General features: G+C 32.9%; 1 non-coding gene and 2 pseudogenes across 1 annotated transcript; 2 read left to right on the forward strand and 1 right to left on the reverse strand.

The window, feature by feature from the left end:
• Positions 1-1,076: 1,076 nt before the first annotated feature.
• Positions 1,077-3,730, reverse strand: LOC107460557 (probable indole-3-pyruvate monooxygenase YUCCA11; annotated as a pseudogene).
• A 2,028-nt stretch (positions 3,731-5,758) lies between these two features.
• On the forward strand, positions 5,759-11,362 carry LOC107460558 (uncharacterized; annotated as a pseudogene).
• Positions 11,363-14,608: 3,246 nt separating this feature from the next.
• Positions 14,609-14,680, forward strand: TRNAQ-UUG (transfer RNA glutamine (anticodon UUG)). The gene has a single exon. It is a non-coding gene; the product is annotated as a tRNA-Gln (tRNA).
• Positions 14,681-16,906: the final 2,226 nt, after the last annotated feature.

The following is a 16,906-nucleotide window of genomic DNA, read 5'->3' on the forward strand; positions in this document are numbered from 1 at the left end:
GTGCCAGTTCCGGCGTTTAACGCTGGGATTTCTGAGGGTGACTTTGAACGCCGGTTTGGGCCATCAAATCTTGGGCAAAGTATGGACTATCATATATTGCTGGAAAGCCCAGGATGTCTACTTTCCAACGCCGTTGAGAGCGCGCCAATTGGGATTCTGTAGCTCCAGAAAATCCACTTCGAGTGCAGGGAGGTCAGAATCCAACAGCATCTGCAGTCCTTTTCAGTCTCTGAATCAGATTTTTGCTCAGGTCCCTCAATTTCAGCCAGAAAATACCTGAAATCACAGAAAAACACACAAACTCATAGTAAAGTCCAGAAAAGTGAATTTTAACTAAAAACTAATAAAAATATACTAAAAACTAACTAGATCATACTAAAAACATACTAAAAACAATGCCAAAAAGCGTACAAATTATCCACTCATCAATGGTTTCATCACGAAACCAAAAAAGGGATTTTCAAACCTCTAAATCATTCTGTTTTACAACTACAATAGCTAAGGAGGTATTTATAATCTCTTATTATTTAAAACAAAAAAAAAAACCTAAAGCCCGTAAGCATAAGACCCAATCTAGTAATTAAGTAAACAAAATTAAAATATATCAAATTAAATTAAAACATTCTAAAAATATAAACTAATATCTTCTAAATAACGCTTGAACTCTTCATATTACAAATATTTGAAGCACGTATCAAAAAAGGTGTTTTACCGTTTCGTATGAGAAAGTTCAAAATTTGAAATTGGGTAACTTTCTAGAAAAGGCGAAGTAGTGGAGCGAGAAATTAAGAATAGTGGGAAATGTGTCAGATGGGTGCGAGTAAATGAAGGGAAGTGAATTTCATTTATGATTGATTAATGCCTTATGATGATATAATAAGAGCATGTTAGGATTAAGCGTTATTATTCTAAGATGATATCGGAAATAACACATTAATCCTAGGAGGTAATTTGTTAGTCGAAAATAATTTGTTTCGAAAAAAGGAGCATTCGAAGAGTCAATAAGCGTATGTCTTCGAAGAAAAGTCAACATCGAAAGAGAGCCCTTTGGGCAAGCAAGATCGAGCAAGACTTTGTCATGACCAATCAACAAGCTGATCGATGGGTCGAATCGAAGGTCCCAAAGTTTGAGGGTTGCATTTGAATGTTGCCTTTTTTCCAGCAAAAGACGTGGGAACAGTTGCCTTTGAATTAATGAACATGGGAGTTACACTTCAGATTACTCATGCATACTCACATCCCAACGAATTTTTGAGTCTGCTTCGAGTCAATTTTCTGTAGGATCTCTACCACTTGTTTTTATTTTTTATTTTTATTTTCTGCAAACTTTACTTTCCTTGCAAATTTATCTTTCAAGCAACATTTATTTTCCTTGTTCAATTTTATGTTTCAGTACTTTAATTTCAGTTTCAAAAGTCCTTTAATCTAATCGAAGGAATTTTATTGCTTTATTTAATTTCAACGCAAATAATTTTAAATTCAGTCAATTTATTTTAACTATCTTATTTTTTGTTTTCAGATTTTCTTAAGGTTTTGTCCGATCGAAAGGTCTTTGATGCACTTTGAAAAATTGGTACTCGCAAAGAGGAGTAGGTTTCGCTCCCAGACCATTAGATATCGAACCACTTTCGATTTGCTAAAAATCGATAAAACAATAACTAAGAATCGTTAGATGAAAATTCAGTCAAATCAATTAAATCATTTAACTGCTCTCAGCTATCAAGTTCACATGAAGTCGACTGCATCTAAGTTTTCACCTTATTTCAATCAATCGATCAACTTGCATGTATCACTATAAAATAGCATAAAGATGTAATTTGATTGACCCTTGAAGTCAAAATGAGATTGATATCATTTGCTATTTTCATCGCGTCAAATGAGATGCCTTCTAATCCACTTTTCGAAAATCTAGCACTGTAAATTCCATGTTCTCCTTTCCAATGATTTGGGTAACTTGGTTTTGGCATTCCATTCTCATTGAATAGATTCTTATAACGGCCAAAAATGTAATACAATTAATTACACAAATATATTTATTAAATACATTAATCTAAACAATAATGTTAAAAGACAAAAAATAAAAGTCAAAATTTATTATCAATAAATATTAAATAAGATAAATTCTAGTTGATTTTATTTTATTTTTTTTTGTTATAAAATATTTTGGTAATTTAAAATTGAATTTGAGATTACTATACCGATTATCCATTGAATAGATTTGTTTCTTTAGGAAATACTATATTGTTTCCGAAATAAAAATACAAATATACGCACCTTAAGCCACTTCAGCACATTGGTTTTGTATCCAGTAGCAAAGATTATTGCATCAAAATAAGCATGTTGTCTATCAACAAATTTAACGATCTTACCTTCTTTAATACTTGAAATACCGGATAAACCTAAATTTAATTTAAGACAAGGATAACTAATTTTGTTAATTAACAAATCAATTTATAAATTATAATTAATTAATTAAAAGTATAAAAAATTAACTTTTACTTAAACAACATTAACCGACTTTAATGTTTAGATTATAACTTAATATTTAAGATTATATATTTATAATTTGGAGTCTAAAATTTTAGATAAATAAAATAATTTTAAAAAATTAACTGATGTTAAAAAATTAATTATCTAACATTAAACAAGTATATATGTATTTATTACCTTCACTTTTCCCTTCTTAATCTTTTCTACACAACCAACATCAATGGTAGGAGTAGTACCACCTTTTATTTTGAGTGCAAAAGGTCCCTCCTTTGACCTCATCAAACCATACTTAAACATATTTTCATACTTCAATTTGCTCATATGTTTCAACATCAACATACCCGCATGCACCATTTTCTTAGTAAAATAATGCACCTGAATAAATAGCATACACCCACTATTAAATTTTGTTGGTTATTTTGAACTATATAGAGTTCATATATTAGAATAGATGCAATGCATGCAATTTGATTGCAAGCACAAGAATTTACATAATTAAGTAGCTCATGTATATTTTGAGTTAATTTATTAACACTCTAATTTGCAAGAATTATAAAACTATCTTTTTTAGAGAACCAGACATATAAATAGTTATATATCTATCGACAGAAAAATAATTTACCTGACTTCTGACAACAATAGAGGTATATGCACCCCAATTTGAAAGATCATAAGTAATTTCCATGCCAGAATTGCCACATCCGACAACCAAAACATTCTTCTTGTATATTTCTCTCCCATCCAAATACTTGCTACAATGCATGGACTCTCCTTGATAGCTCTCAAGCCCTTGAATGTTTGGGATGTACTCTTCACTATTCTCTCCGCTCGCAACCACCAGAAACTCTGCCTCATAGATCTCGTCGGCACCAGAAGAGTTGTTGGTAACAAGGAGCCTCCACTTTCTACTACTTTGGTAAATGAAAACAGAGTCAACAGAGCAGTTTTAGTTGATGGCAATACCAAAATGCGTGACATAAGAGTCAATGTAGCGCAAGAAATCAATCCTAGGGACAAATTTGGGAAAGTCAGAAGGAAAGGGATAATGTGGAAGGCTACAAAAGTCTTTTTCTAAATGTAGTTTCAAACGATCATAGGCTCTTTTCCTCCAAAGAGAAGCAGGGCAATCATCTCTTTCAAGAACAATGTTAGAGATTCTGAGTTTGTTGAGGCATCCTGCGGTTGCTATTCCAGCAGGTCCTGCACCTACAATCACAACAGGTACTTCAATAATCTGCATACTTGATTGTTATAGTTAATAATTAATTTACTCTTGGTGTTTTTATAGTTTTATAAAGTTCTGTTATCATTGAAAACATCCACGAATTATGATTATCTTTTGATAATTTTTTGTTTGTTTTGTTGTAATTAATTATGGGGCAATGCGTATGTTTTGGAGACAGTATAATTAATTATTGGTTAGTCAAGTAATTTAATATATATATATATAATATTTTTTAATTTTTATAAATAACATATTAGAGTAATATAAAATTTAAGAAGACGATTTAATTAACATGTGTAAGGTTATGCATTTTAAAGTTATTATTAATAAAAAAATATTTTTTTATTTTAAAAAATATTACACAAATATGTTAAAAGCTTAAATTTTATTTATTTCATACAAAAAATAATTAATAATTTAATATATATTTTTAGACTTAAAACCTTTAAAAAATACTTAACCATGCAACATTTCTATCCGAAACACCTAACTATTTGTTTATCCCCTCTCAAATCTTTTTTTAAATTAGGAGTGAGATTCGAATTTGAGATTTTTAAGTGAAAATAAGGAGACTATGCTATTTGAGCTATAACTCGATGGCCGCATTGATTGTTCCTTGGACTAAAGAGGAGTGATAATTAATATTAAATTTGAGAATGTCAACATCATTTTTTAATATATGTATATTTAAGGAATATGTATTATTTTGATCCCTAATATTTAGGGTCAGAATAGAAACTGTTCTCAACGTAATTTTTTATTCAGAATCATCCTTAACGTTTTATTTCGTATTAAAATCGTCCTTTTAATTTTTACGGACAAAAATACCTTCCACCACCACTAGCACCTTTATCACCACCACTACCTCCCTTACTCCGCCACCACCACCTCCCTTACTCTTATCAAATACTAATAATCAGATTCAAGAACATGAACAATAACACATTATACAAATCCAAAAACAACAATATCAAATTCAACAACCAAATCAACACACAACAACGATGAAATCACAAAATAACAAATCAAAATTAGATTAGAAGTAGAAGCAGAAGCAGACCCAGAAACAGAAGAAGCAGAAAAATCAGAAGCAGAAGAAGAAGAAACAAAAACTCAAGCAAAAGCTCAAGCAGAAACAAAAAGCAGAGACCGAAGCAAGAAGTAGAAGCCAAAGCAAGAAGCAGAGGCCAAAGCAGAAACAGAGACCGAAGCAAGAAGCAGAAGCGGGGAGGTGCAGCGGCGAGGCGACGAGAAGTAGCGGCGAGAACGCGGTAGTAAAGAGCGGCGGTATAAAAGCAGAAGCTCTCTCTCTGGCTCGCGACGATGACGGCGACGGCGGCTCCAAACTTTGCCGGCGTCGTCCCCCTTCCCCTTCCCCCTCCTTCGCGCCTTTTCCCCTTTCCCTTTCTCCCCTCCTCCTTGCATCTTTTCTTTTTTTAATAATCTTTTTATTAGGATAGGGGTAATTTAGTAATAAAATTAAAAAATTTATTAAAAACGGTGATTTTAATACGAAATAAAACGTTAAGGACGATTATTCTAAATAAAAAATTACGTTGGAGACGATTTTGATTCTGACCCTAAACATCAGAGACCAAAATTATGATCTATTTTTTATTTTTTAGTTATTAAACTGAGGACAATTAACACGTTCATTTCCAAGTAAACTGGAAACTTTGAGAATACTATGATGAATTCTTGAAGGAGTAATAATAAGACGCTGATTCATTTTTGTGTACATTGATTTTAGACTCGTCATATTTTATTTCACATGGTTTTGTTAATTTATGTAATGTTCAATTGTTCTTTATTCATGAATGAAATAGAGTTTTGTTTCAGAAAGAACCTATAGTCTTATTCAAAATTAAAACTCAATTCAATGAAATTGCTCCACTTTCTTAGTCTGGTAGCAAGCGCGGTACCCACTGACAGAATATAAATTAATGTGTTCAAACTAACATTATCCTTTAAGTTGATTGAAATATTGCTTATGGTAAAAAAAACTCTAGCAGAGAAAGAGTACGTACTTCGTACTCAAGGAGAATGAGAGAAGGAGAGAGCGGGAGCAAGCGGTTGAGGGTGAAACACGGTGAGAAAGATGGTCATGCCATCAGAAGAGATAAGGAGGAGAGTGTGGGTGGGTGTGTATCCGGTGTTAAGGAGGGTTCTTCTCGAGAGGGGTTAGAAAAGCCATCCAAGGCCTCTTTAGAGATAAAGTCATTGGTGCAGAAAAGTCTAAGGCCTTTGCATTAGTAGGATCTTTATCTAAGGATGGTATCGCGACGGTGACAGGTAAGTAGGGTGATTCTCGTCCACCAAGTGTCAGTTTTACCAAGGAGGCAAAGAGCTGTCTAGATGAACCTTATAAGGAAGCCATCGTGATCAATGTGCTGGATAAACATTATGGTTACACGGCTCTCATGCATAAGCTTCGGATAGCATGGCGCATCAAAGGAGGGTTTGATTTGTTGGATGTGGGATTTGGATATTTTTTGGTTAAATTTGATATTGCTGCAGATCGTGAGAAAGTCATTCTTGGTGGCCCGTGGTTGATAGACGGTCACTATGTTGCAGTAAAGCCATGGGATGTGGATTTTAGGCCATGCGAAAAATTCTTTGGATCAACGCTGGTATGGATTCGAGTCTCAAGACTTCCAATTTGGTGCTACCAGGAATAAGCAATGCTGCAAATTGCTTCTGCAATAGGAATTCTGGTAAAAGTAGATTTGGCCACTAAGCTTGCAGAAAGAGGAAAATATGCCCGAGCTTGTGTTCAAATTAATCTTGAGTTACCTGTAATCAAACATATTATAGTGGAGGGTGTGACTTATGAAGTGGAGTACGAGAGTTTACAGTTGATTTGTGCTACTTGTGCACGGTATGGGCATGATAAATCGTTGTGCATGGAGAAGGAGTCCTTGGAAGGAAATGGAAATTCCTTTTGTGATGAAAAAAATAATGAAGCCCCGACATTAGTGCCACAGAACAATCATGAGATTTAAAAAGAGGCTGAATCAGAAGCTCGTGATTTGGGTGAGAATCCTCGTAATTTGGGTGAGAAATTATGAGTTGTTAAAGGGAAGGATGTGGTTACGGAATCATTGGCTCCTCATGTGCCTGATGGTTATGTTAATGAGGCATGCATGGATGATGGAGAAGGCTGGCAACAAGTACTGCGTAAGGAAAAATTCACAATGGGCCAGTCATCAGGTTTGAAGGACCAAGATGGAAAGCAGCACAAGTTTAGTTCAAGAAGGGTTCCAAGGCCTAATTTTCATGGTGATGGAGGCAAATCAATTGGCATTAGGATGGGGAAGCGAGAAAAACATGAAATTCTGCCATCTTCATCACGCAGAACTCCTACACGTCGTGGAATTTCTCTACGGAAGGTCCTCGGCCTTCCTCCTTGCACAACTCGCCAGTTGATAAAAATGGTGGCACAACGGAGGAAACCTTAGTAGATGGAAGCATGGCAGGTGCAGTGTCTGGGGGTCCGAAGGTGGCAATTATTGAGGATCAGAGTGTGCCAGTACCGCAGGACAAACCACCTATTCAGGTTGGTGATTCTGTTTAGAATTTATGTTCTTATTTATTCTGTCCCTATTATTTATGGATAGTTTAAATATGATTGTTTGGAATATTAGGGGTGCTTCTAATAAGTTAGCCCGGGTGCATTGTAAGGAACTTGTTAGGAAATTTAGACCTGTTTTCTTTATTGTGGTTGAAACTCACTCCCCTTTTTAGCATTTAAAATTATTTTAGGAAAGGTTGGGGTATCACTCTGTTGGTATAGTAGAAGCAGAGGGGCATAAGGGAGGTATTTGGTTTCTATCCTCTATGAAAGGTGTTTGTTGTAAGTTCATTGATGCTTTTGATCAGGGTGTTACTGTGGAGGTTCACTTTGATAATTTAATTTAGAGGTGTAGTGGTATTTATGGCAGTCCTCAATTTAATAAAAGGCTTCTCCTTTGGGATTATCTTGTTGCACAATCCATGGTTTTTCAAGGACTTTGGATTGTTCTTGGTGATTTTAATGAAGTCAAATTTTCTCATGAATCTAAGGGCTATCAATTTTCTCATCAAAGAGTAGACATGTTTGCTACTTCATTAGGGGATAGTGGTTTGTTTGATCTGAAGACTATTGGGAGGCGATTTTCTTGGTACAAGAGGGTGAAAAATTATGTTGACGTGGCAGAAAGGCTTGATCGAGTCTGTATAAATAGTATTTGGTTATCTATCTTTCCAGAGGCTTATGCAGAAGTTTTAAATAGGCTTTAGTCTGACCATTGCCCTATTCTGGTGCGTTGTAAAGGTCGTCCTCAGCCTAAAGGGAATTGACCTTTCCGATTTATTGCTACTTGGGCTACTCATCCTGTGTACAGGGATACTGTGAACCAGTCATGGTGGTCTAGTAATAGATGGATTCATGACAAGCTTTCGGAAGTATAGAAGAATTCACTAGAATTTAACTCGAAGGTATTTGGTAACATTTTTGTTAAGAAATGTGAATTAGAGCAGCAGATTAATTACTTACAAAAGCGTTTGAAAGTGGTGGATAGTATTTATTTGCGTCAGAAAAAGCAACAATTGCTTGATGATTATAATAATACTCTAATACAAGAAGATCTTCTATGGTTCCAAAAGTCTAGAGAGAAGTGGGTAAAGTTCGGGGATAGGAATACAAGATTCTTTCATATTCAAACTCTTGCGCGAAGGAAGCATAATAAGATTCATGGCCTTTTTCTCAAGGATGGAGTATGGAAAACTGATCCAAAGGATCTGAGTCAAGAAGCAGAGTCCTTCTATAAAAGCTTATTCTATCATTTGGATGATGTTGATTTGGGTTGCCTTGGTGATGTGCCTCTTCCTTCTCTGAATGAGGAAGCTTGCAATAATCTTATGGCACCAGTTACTATGGAGGAAGTCAGAACAGCTGTTTTTCACATGAACTCTTTTAAAGCTCCGGGTTCTGATGGGTTTCAAGCTTTCTTCTTCAAAGAATATTGGGAGATCATTGGTCTTGATGTTCGGAAGATGGTTAAACAGGCATTCTCCGGTGTTACTCTTGATCCGAGAATGTTAGAGACTTTACTGGTTCTCATTCCAAAGGTTGAATCACCCGTATCTATGAAAGATTTCAGGCCAATTAGTCTCTGCAATGTAGTTTACAAGATCATCACAAAGGTCCTTGTTAATAGGCTTCGTCCTCATCTTGCGGAGATTGTTGGCCCGCTTCAAGGAGGATTTATTCTGGGACGAGGAACTCCTGACAACATCATTATTGGTCAAGAAGTCCTCCACTTTATGAAAAAGACTAAATCAAAGAAAGGCACACTGGCCTTTAAGATTGATCTGGAGAAAGCTTATGACAGAGTTGACTGGAGGTTTTTAGCTCATACACTTAAGAGCTTTGGTTTTCCTATTCCTACACTTAATTTGATTATGAATTATGTCACTGCTTCTTTCTTATCTATTCTTTGGAACGGGAGTCGTCTGAATGGCTTTACTCCTAGCCGATGTCTTAGACAAGGAGACCTTATGTCACCCTATCTTTTTGTGTTGTGTATGGAGCGATTGGCATGCTTTATTAGTCATCAGGTTGATTTGGGCTTGTGGGAGCCGGTTGCTATTTCTAGAGGGGGACCAAGAATATCCCACTTAATGTTTGCAGATGACTTGCTTCTATTCTGTAAAGCTACAAAGAGACAAGTGCAAAATGTGATGTTGGTTTTGGAGACTTTTTGCAAAGCATCTGGGATGAAGCTTAATGTGGAGAAGTCTAAAGCGCTTTGCTCTAAGAATGTCTCTGCAATAAGGAAAGAGGTTTTCACTGGGGTATCCTCTATCAGATTTGTCCAAGACCTGAGCAAGTATCTTGGGGTTACCCTTAGCCATTCTAGGGTGACTCGTTCAGCTTTCAATGGTGTCCTGGATAAGATTCGGAGTAGGCTAGCAAGCTGGAAAGGGAGTTTACTCAATCGGGCTGGTAGACTCTGCTTGGTTAATTATGTTGCCGTCGCTATTCCCACGTACCAGATGCAGGTCTCTATTTTTTCCAAAGGAATCATTAGTAAATTGGAGTCTATGATGAGGAATTTTCTTTGGAAAGGACAAGTTGATGGAAGAAGATTGAATCTTGTTAGTTGGAAGGTACTGGTTACTCCAACAAAATATGGAGGTTTGGGGATTAAAGATCCTTATTGTGTAAATATTGCTCTTCTTGGGAAGCTAGTTTGGACTTTTTTCCAGCAGCCAAACAAGCTATGGGTCCAATTGTTGGATGCTAAATATCAATCATCTCTATATGACTATTTTAGTTATTCTAAGAACAATGACTCTTCCATTTGGAGGTGTCTTTGCAAGGCTTGGAAAGTGTTGAAGGATGGGTTTGCTTGGTGTATTGGAGATTTGAACCAGAATTTTTGGTTTTCTAGCTGGAGGAGAGAAGGACGGTTATCTAATGAGATGGATTATGTTCACATTTGTGATTCGAATCTCCATATACAGGATATTTGGTCAGTTGGTAGGTGACATTTGGATACTCTTTATTCTGCTTTACCTCAAAATCTGAAAGGTAATATTCTCTCTTACAATCCAGATGAACAAGCAGGTCCGGAAGTGGGTTGGTATTGGAATGGGTCTGCTGCCAAAGCCTATGACTCACGCAACGATTACTTGTGGTTGTGTAAGCAGCTGTTTGGTTGGGAGGAACGGGAGAATTGGCTTTGGCTTTGGCGTCAGCTTGTTCCGGAAAAGCATAACTTTTTGGCTTGATTGTGTCTTAAGGAGGCTCTTCCTACTGCAAGTTTTTACTTTAGATGAGGGATGTCGTCATCGGATAGGTGTCCAAGATGTCTTTCTAGCCAGGAATCGGTTTTACATTGTATTCGGGATTGTCCAAAAGCTCAGCTTGTCTGGCATAGGTTGGATATTTCTTGTCATCCTTTAGATTTGAAGAACTAGTTCTTGTATCATAGCAGAGTGCATCCGTTCAAGTTCTTTTCGGGACTTTGGTGGATATGGGGAGTAAGGAATAATGACATCTTTAATCCCCATGAAACTTGGCCTCCGAAAAAAGTGATTTGTCTGGCATTAACCTCAGAAAAAGAGTTTAGGAATATTTTTGAATTACAACGTATGTCCCTTCCCTCTACTCTAAATGGTTTTTGGAATCCCCCATCCATTGGTACTTTTAAGATTAATTGTGATGCTAGTTATTTTGGTTCGGGTGATAGTGTTAGTTTTGCTTTTGTTATTAGAGATTGTAATGGGAGCTGGCAAAGGGGGTGTTTGGGAATGATTGAGAGTAATAGTATTCTTCAAGGAGAATTGTTTGCTATTTGGAGAGGATATCTCTTAGCTTGGGATGTGGGTCAACGAGATGTTATTTGTGAGACGGATTATGTGGAAGCATTTAATCTTGTTACACAAGATGATTTTGGGTTTAGTGATCCATTGGTGCTCAAAATAAGAGATATCATGTATTGAAATTGGCGTGTTGACTTTCGTTTGATTATGAGAGATGCAAACACAGTGGCAGATACTATGGCAAAGATGATGATGAAGTTACAACTTTCGCATGTGGAACTTCTTTCACCTTGGGAGGAGTTTAAGAGTAGTTTTAAACGGGACTGTGTCCCTATTTAAGCAGTTCCTTGTTTTGTTTTTCTTTGTTTAGTTTATTTCGGTCACAAAAAAAAAACTAACATTATCCTTTAATTATTTGGGAATTCAAAAAGAATATTTACTTTCTATTTCTTTTTGTATAAAATATTATAGATTAAAAATTTTCAATGTTTTTAAATTTCTATATATATGAATTATATTTTAAAATGTATAAAATATTCAGTAGATTTCTTATAGGTTAAGAGTCAATATTCAGTTCTTCTATTCGAAATAATTGTCCATTTTTAATACTACTCCAATGTTGTTACGAACAAGTATTATTCATTTAGAAAAATTAGGTAACATTAATAACTAATTTATTTTTTACTAATTAAATGAAGATCGAGGAGAGAGAGTAAGTTAAAAAGAAAACAGTAAAATGTTATAATTAAAACTACCAAAAAATTAGAACAATTAATAGAAATAATTTCATACATATGTATTTTATAATTGGATAATTATTTGGAAATAAAACATTAGTAAGTGTTTGGATTAAATATTGCCATGACATCGTATGTATATATTAGTGTGTGAAATAGTATTATTTTAACTGTATTTTGTTTTTTTTCACTCATTCAGAAAATAAATAGGTTTGAATCAATTATTAAGGCGTCTATCGTTGAGCAAGCAAAACCGCGAAATTTACACAATTGGTTCAAACAAAATATTAAAAATTCTACTAATAAAAAAATATGATATAATAAAATTATAAAATTGAATAATTACTCTACTTTATTTTAACTAAATATTTTACGAGATACAAAATGTTAATTTATGATCTCAATCTAAATATTAATTTATTAAGTCTCTATTATATTTAAAAGACCAAATTAAATGGTGTAAATGCTCAATCTAAATACGAAAAAAAATATATCAAAAGAATAAAGTTAATCTTCTCTAATGAAAGGAGCAATAATAATTTAGTACACAAAATAAATATAAAAATATAACATAAAAAAACTTATAATTTTTTTCCGAAGTTATTACATTTTTATTTCTATCATTATTCTAAAAAGCTAGTAAAAAATTCTCTATTTATACTAAATTTATAGAGACAAAAAGATACCACTAGCCATGTAACTTTTGGTTCTTGATTCTTTTATAATTATCATTTCTTTACAACTTGTCAAGTTTATCAACTTGAAATGTTGTTAGTTGTAAAGTTGTATGAGTTGTAAATTAAGTTGAAATATTTGATCATGAATCGTCATCGTTGACCATATTGCAGCCTTCTCAAAGTTTTTATCTTTCAATACAAATTGATTTTGAATTTATTACAATAAAATTGTGATTCTTCTTAAAGTTTCATATTTTTTCTAATCCAATTCAAGTTGTTTAATCATTAAAATTGATTTTGATTTTTCACAGTATGATCTCCACGTTAAAATCAATTTTAATAATATCTTTAAAAATTTCACATCTCTATCATCTCCAACAATATTTTGAATCATTTTTCTTTTTTTTTTCGCCATTAAATATTGTTCTAACACCTTATTGTGTCAGCATTGCTATGGTACAAATTTTTCATATTCTAAAATTGATGTGACTATCAAATGATTGATTCTCGAATTCTATGAATGACATCTTTGAATAAATTGATTTAGAACTTAACCTAAAGTTCTGATACCACTATTAGAAAATGAGGTGAGCAAGCAAAAATACAAAATTTACACAATTGATTCAACATGGATACCAAATATATTCTCCTAAAGAAATATGATATAACAAAGTTACAAAAATCAGATAACTACTCTATCCTAACCAAATCTCTAACCAAATACAAAATTGTAATTTGTGACACTCCACCCAAATACCAAGTCCCAATTATATTTGAAAGACCAAATCAAATGATATAAACATTCAATCCAAATACAAAGAGAAGATACTAAAAGAACAAAAACTAATATTTTCTAACCAAAGAAGCGAGTAATGACGACTTAGTACATAAAACAAATGTTGAGATACAATACATAAAAAAAACCTTACAATTTTCTCTCTAAAGTTACTACATTTTTATTTCTATCATTATTCTAAATTAAGCTAGCCAAACCACCTATTAATTTATACTAATCTTATGGAGGCAAAAAGACACTACTAACCATGCAACTCTTAGTTCTTAATTCTTCTACAATTATCCTTTCTTTACAACTTGATGTGTTATTAGTTGCAAGCATATATGAGTTGTAAACTAAGTTAAAATATTTGACCATAAATTATCATCTTTGACTATACTACTATATGCTTTTCAAATTTTTCATTTTTCAATTCAAATTAACTTTAAATTTATCATAATAAAATTGCGATCCTTTTTAAAACTAAGAAAAAGATTGGGGGGCTTATTCATCATAAAAAGAAAAGAGATTTATTGGACCTAACTGAGAAAAAAAACAGAAAGGGATCACTTGACCTTATCTTGAGTAAGAACGGTTTAACTAAAACCCATATTTCATTCCTATGGAGAGACTCTATTTCTACTCTAGTGAATCTTCTGTATCTTCTGAAGTAGATAGTTGGGGGTCTTTTCTTCTTACTTGAGAGATGCGATTTTAAAGGAGAGAAGAGGTTATATTAGTTAATCACCTCTAATGATAACGAATCAAATCCCCTCCTCTTATGTTTCTTCTAATCTAACTCAAGTTGTTTAATCATTAAAATTAATTTTAATTTTTCATTGGTAATAGTAATTTGAGCGCATAAAAAAATACTTCGAATTTGGAATAGCTGAAATAAACTTAATAATATTATAAAAAAGTAATTACTAAAAGTATTTAAGATTCTGACTAATTCAAAATCAGGTTCAATTTAAATTCAAAACATATTTTATCAAGTTTTAAATTTAGTATTTTTGTTTAATATAATTTTAGTTGAGTTCGAACAATATTTCGAGTACAATCGATTTGAAGTAATATTTTATAATTAACATATATATAAATTAGTAATAAAATATTATACTTTTATGATTTAGTTAATATGTGTAATATTATATGAAGAGTGTTAGAAATTAGTAGTTTTTGTAATTTGTAGTTATCAATTAATTATTATTAGTGTTTTTAATAATGTGAGATTAAATCTAATAGTATGAAATTACTCAATTTTTTACTAGTTAAATGCGGATCAAATTTTAATAAAAGTAGTGGTCTCCTAGCCTTTTTTATATATATTCTATTATTTTTGGTCAAACATAAACATATTTGAGTATAATTATCTATTACAGGTAAATTATCAAATGGTTCTATGGTGTAGTGGTTAGCACTCTGGACTTTGAATCCAGCGACCTGGGTTCGACTCCCGGTAGGACCTCTTTGTTATTTCTTGCCATTCTTCTATCTTTTTTGTTCATTTATTGTTTACTTTTTTCCTCTGAATAATATTCTGCTGATACAATATGACCCACCAGGCTAATTTAACAGGTTATGGGCTTTCAGCTTTGAAATCTGTGAGCAAGTGATCAATGTTATTGTTCATATGAAAATAGTTTTCATATATTGACCCAAAAAAAATATAGGTGATCCACTGATCCTCATCATGGTGAATAGCGGTTGCGATCGTTTACTAGAATAAAAACTTGCTCAGTGTACCAAAAAAAACCTTGCAACCAGAAACCAAGTTAGATTGATATAATTTTTAGTAGTTAGCTCATTAGTCTATTTAAATAAATATTAAAATTTGAATTTCGTTTTGTGTATATAACAATCTATTGGCCAATAATAAACCTTTAAATAAAACTCGATATTAAAACTGATTAGTCCTTGACTTACTAGATTATGAGATATTGTCAAAAAAAAATGCTTACAAAACTGATCGATGTATGACGGCGATATATGTTTACATGAGAAAATTATTATTTTGGGAGATTTCACTCTTACTTAAGACAGCTTTGTAGCATCCCAAACTCTTCAATATATGTCACAAAAAAAAAAAGAAAGTCACAAAAACACTTCAATATATGTTGTCAAACCTGTAATGCAAGTGAAGTTAATGGGAAGTTTTGACCATCTAACAATACTATTTAAACAAATTAGTTTTGAATTTTTTATACACTCATTGTACAGAGTTATCTTACACATAAATCTAATAGAAAATAACACTCCTTTTCTTCTCCTTTTACTTATAAAATATACTCTCTCTTCTTCTACAAAATTAAGATAATATAATTTTGAAAAAATCATAATGTCACTCCCATTTTTTATACGATTTCACTCCATACATGAATTAGTAGAAAAAAAGACCGCCATTATTAAAATAACAAACAACAATAACAAAGTCTTATCCTACTAGTAAATTTAGATTAGTTCGATATCTAATGATTTGGAATCACAACTTATTCCTCTTATGAGTAATAGTTTTTGAATTATGCATCAAAAAATCCCAATTTTAGACAAATAGGCTGCGTTTATTTACAGAGACAGGACACTGAGAGGTGGACACAAAGACACAAAATTATGTTTGGCAGAGGAGACATGGACAGAGACAGTGTGTCCAGAGACACTGAATTAGTGTATTTTGTGTCCATCCTGACAGGAAGGACACAGAGACACTAACAAGGGACACAACTTATTTTTCATTCTTTTTTTCATTATTTTTGTTAATTTTTCATAATTGTATTTTTTTATTATTATATTTTTCATCTCAAATTTTTTGAATGAAAAAGATGAGAATAAATTAGATTCTCATAATTTGTTCTAGTTTATCACCAAACAGAATACAAGAACACAAAAATTTGTGTCTCTGTCCATCAGTGTCTTGTCCTGTCCTGTTCTCAGAAACAAACGCAGCCATAGGGAAGAAAAGAAAGAATTTGAAATGTAAATGAAATTTAAATGACTTAAAATAAAAAATACAAAACAAAGTAAATGATTTGAAATTAAATCAAAGTAATAAAATACCGTTAACAAAGGTAAAGGACTTTGAATTCAAAAAGACAATTTAAAAATGTTAAAAATGAAAACAAAAGACTTTGCAAGAGAAAGTAAATTTGTAGAAAAGAAAAGATCACAAGAAACTTAAAGAAATTTAAAAGACATGGAAGGAATCCTACAGAAAAGAAAAGAAAGCTGTTTGTAAACTTAGACTTAAAAGATTGCTGGGGATGTGAGTGTGCGAGAGTGTTTTCTGAGAACGAATTCCAACCTTTAAGTATAGGTAACCAACATTTTTGAACAATGTGTAAACAATGTAAATCAATAGAGTTTTAAAAGAGTAAATTTAATTAGTAACATTAAATTAGGGTGTAGTGTATTTTTATTTGATTGGTAGTTGTTCATGTTCTTCAAATAAATCATTGGTTACCTAGCATTGCCCGTTGTCTATTTATAACCCTTTTCAACCAATCAGAACTCCTTCACGTGCTCCACCTATAAGAAAACCAAATAAAACTGTTCCCACTATAACAAGTGTGATAACCGTCTTCAACGGCCTCAAATAACTGACCTCTTCATTTCTTCGATCATGTACTTTTATTTTCGATTTGCACCTTCGATCAATCTAGCTTATTTATCAATGATTTCTTTCGATCACCTCAAACAC

This window comes from Arachis duranensis, chromosome 8, assembly GCF_000817695.3.
Source record: "Arachis duranensis cultivar V14167 chromosome 8, aradu.V14167.gnm2.J7QH, whole genome shotgun sequence".
Taxonomy (NCBI): domain Eukaryota; kingdom Viridiplantae; phylum Streptophyta; class Magnoliopsida; order Fabales; family Fabaceae; genus Arachis; species Arachis duranensis.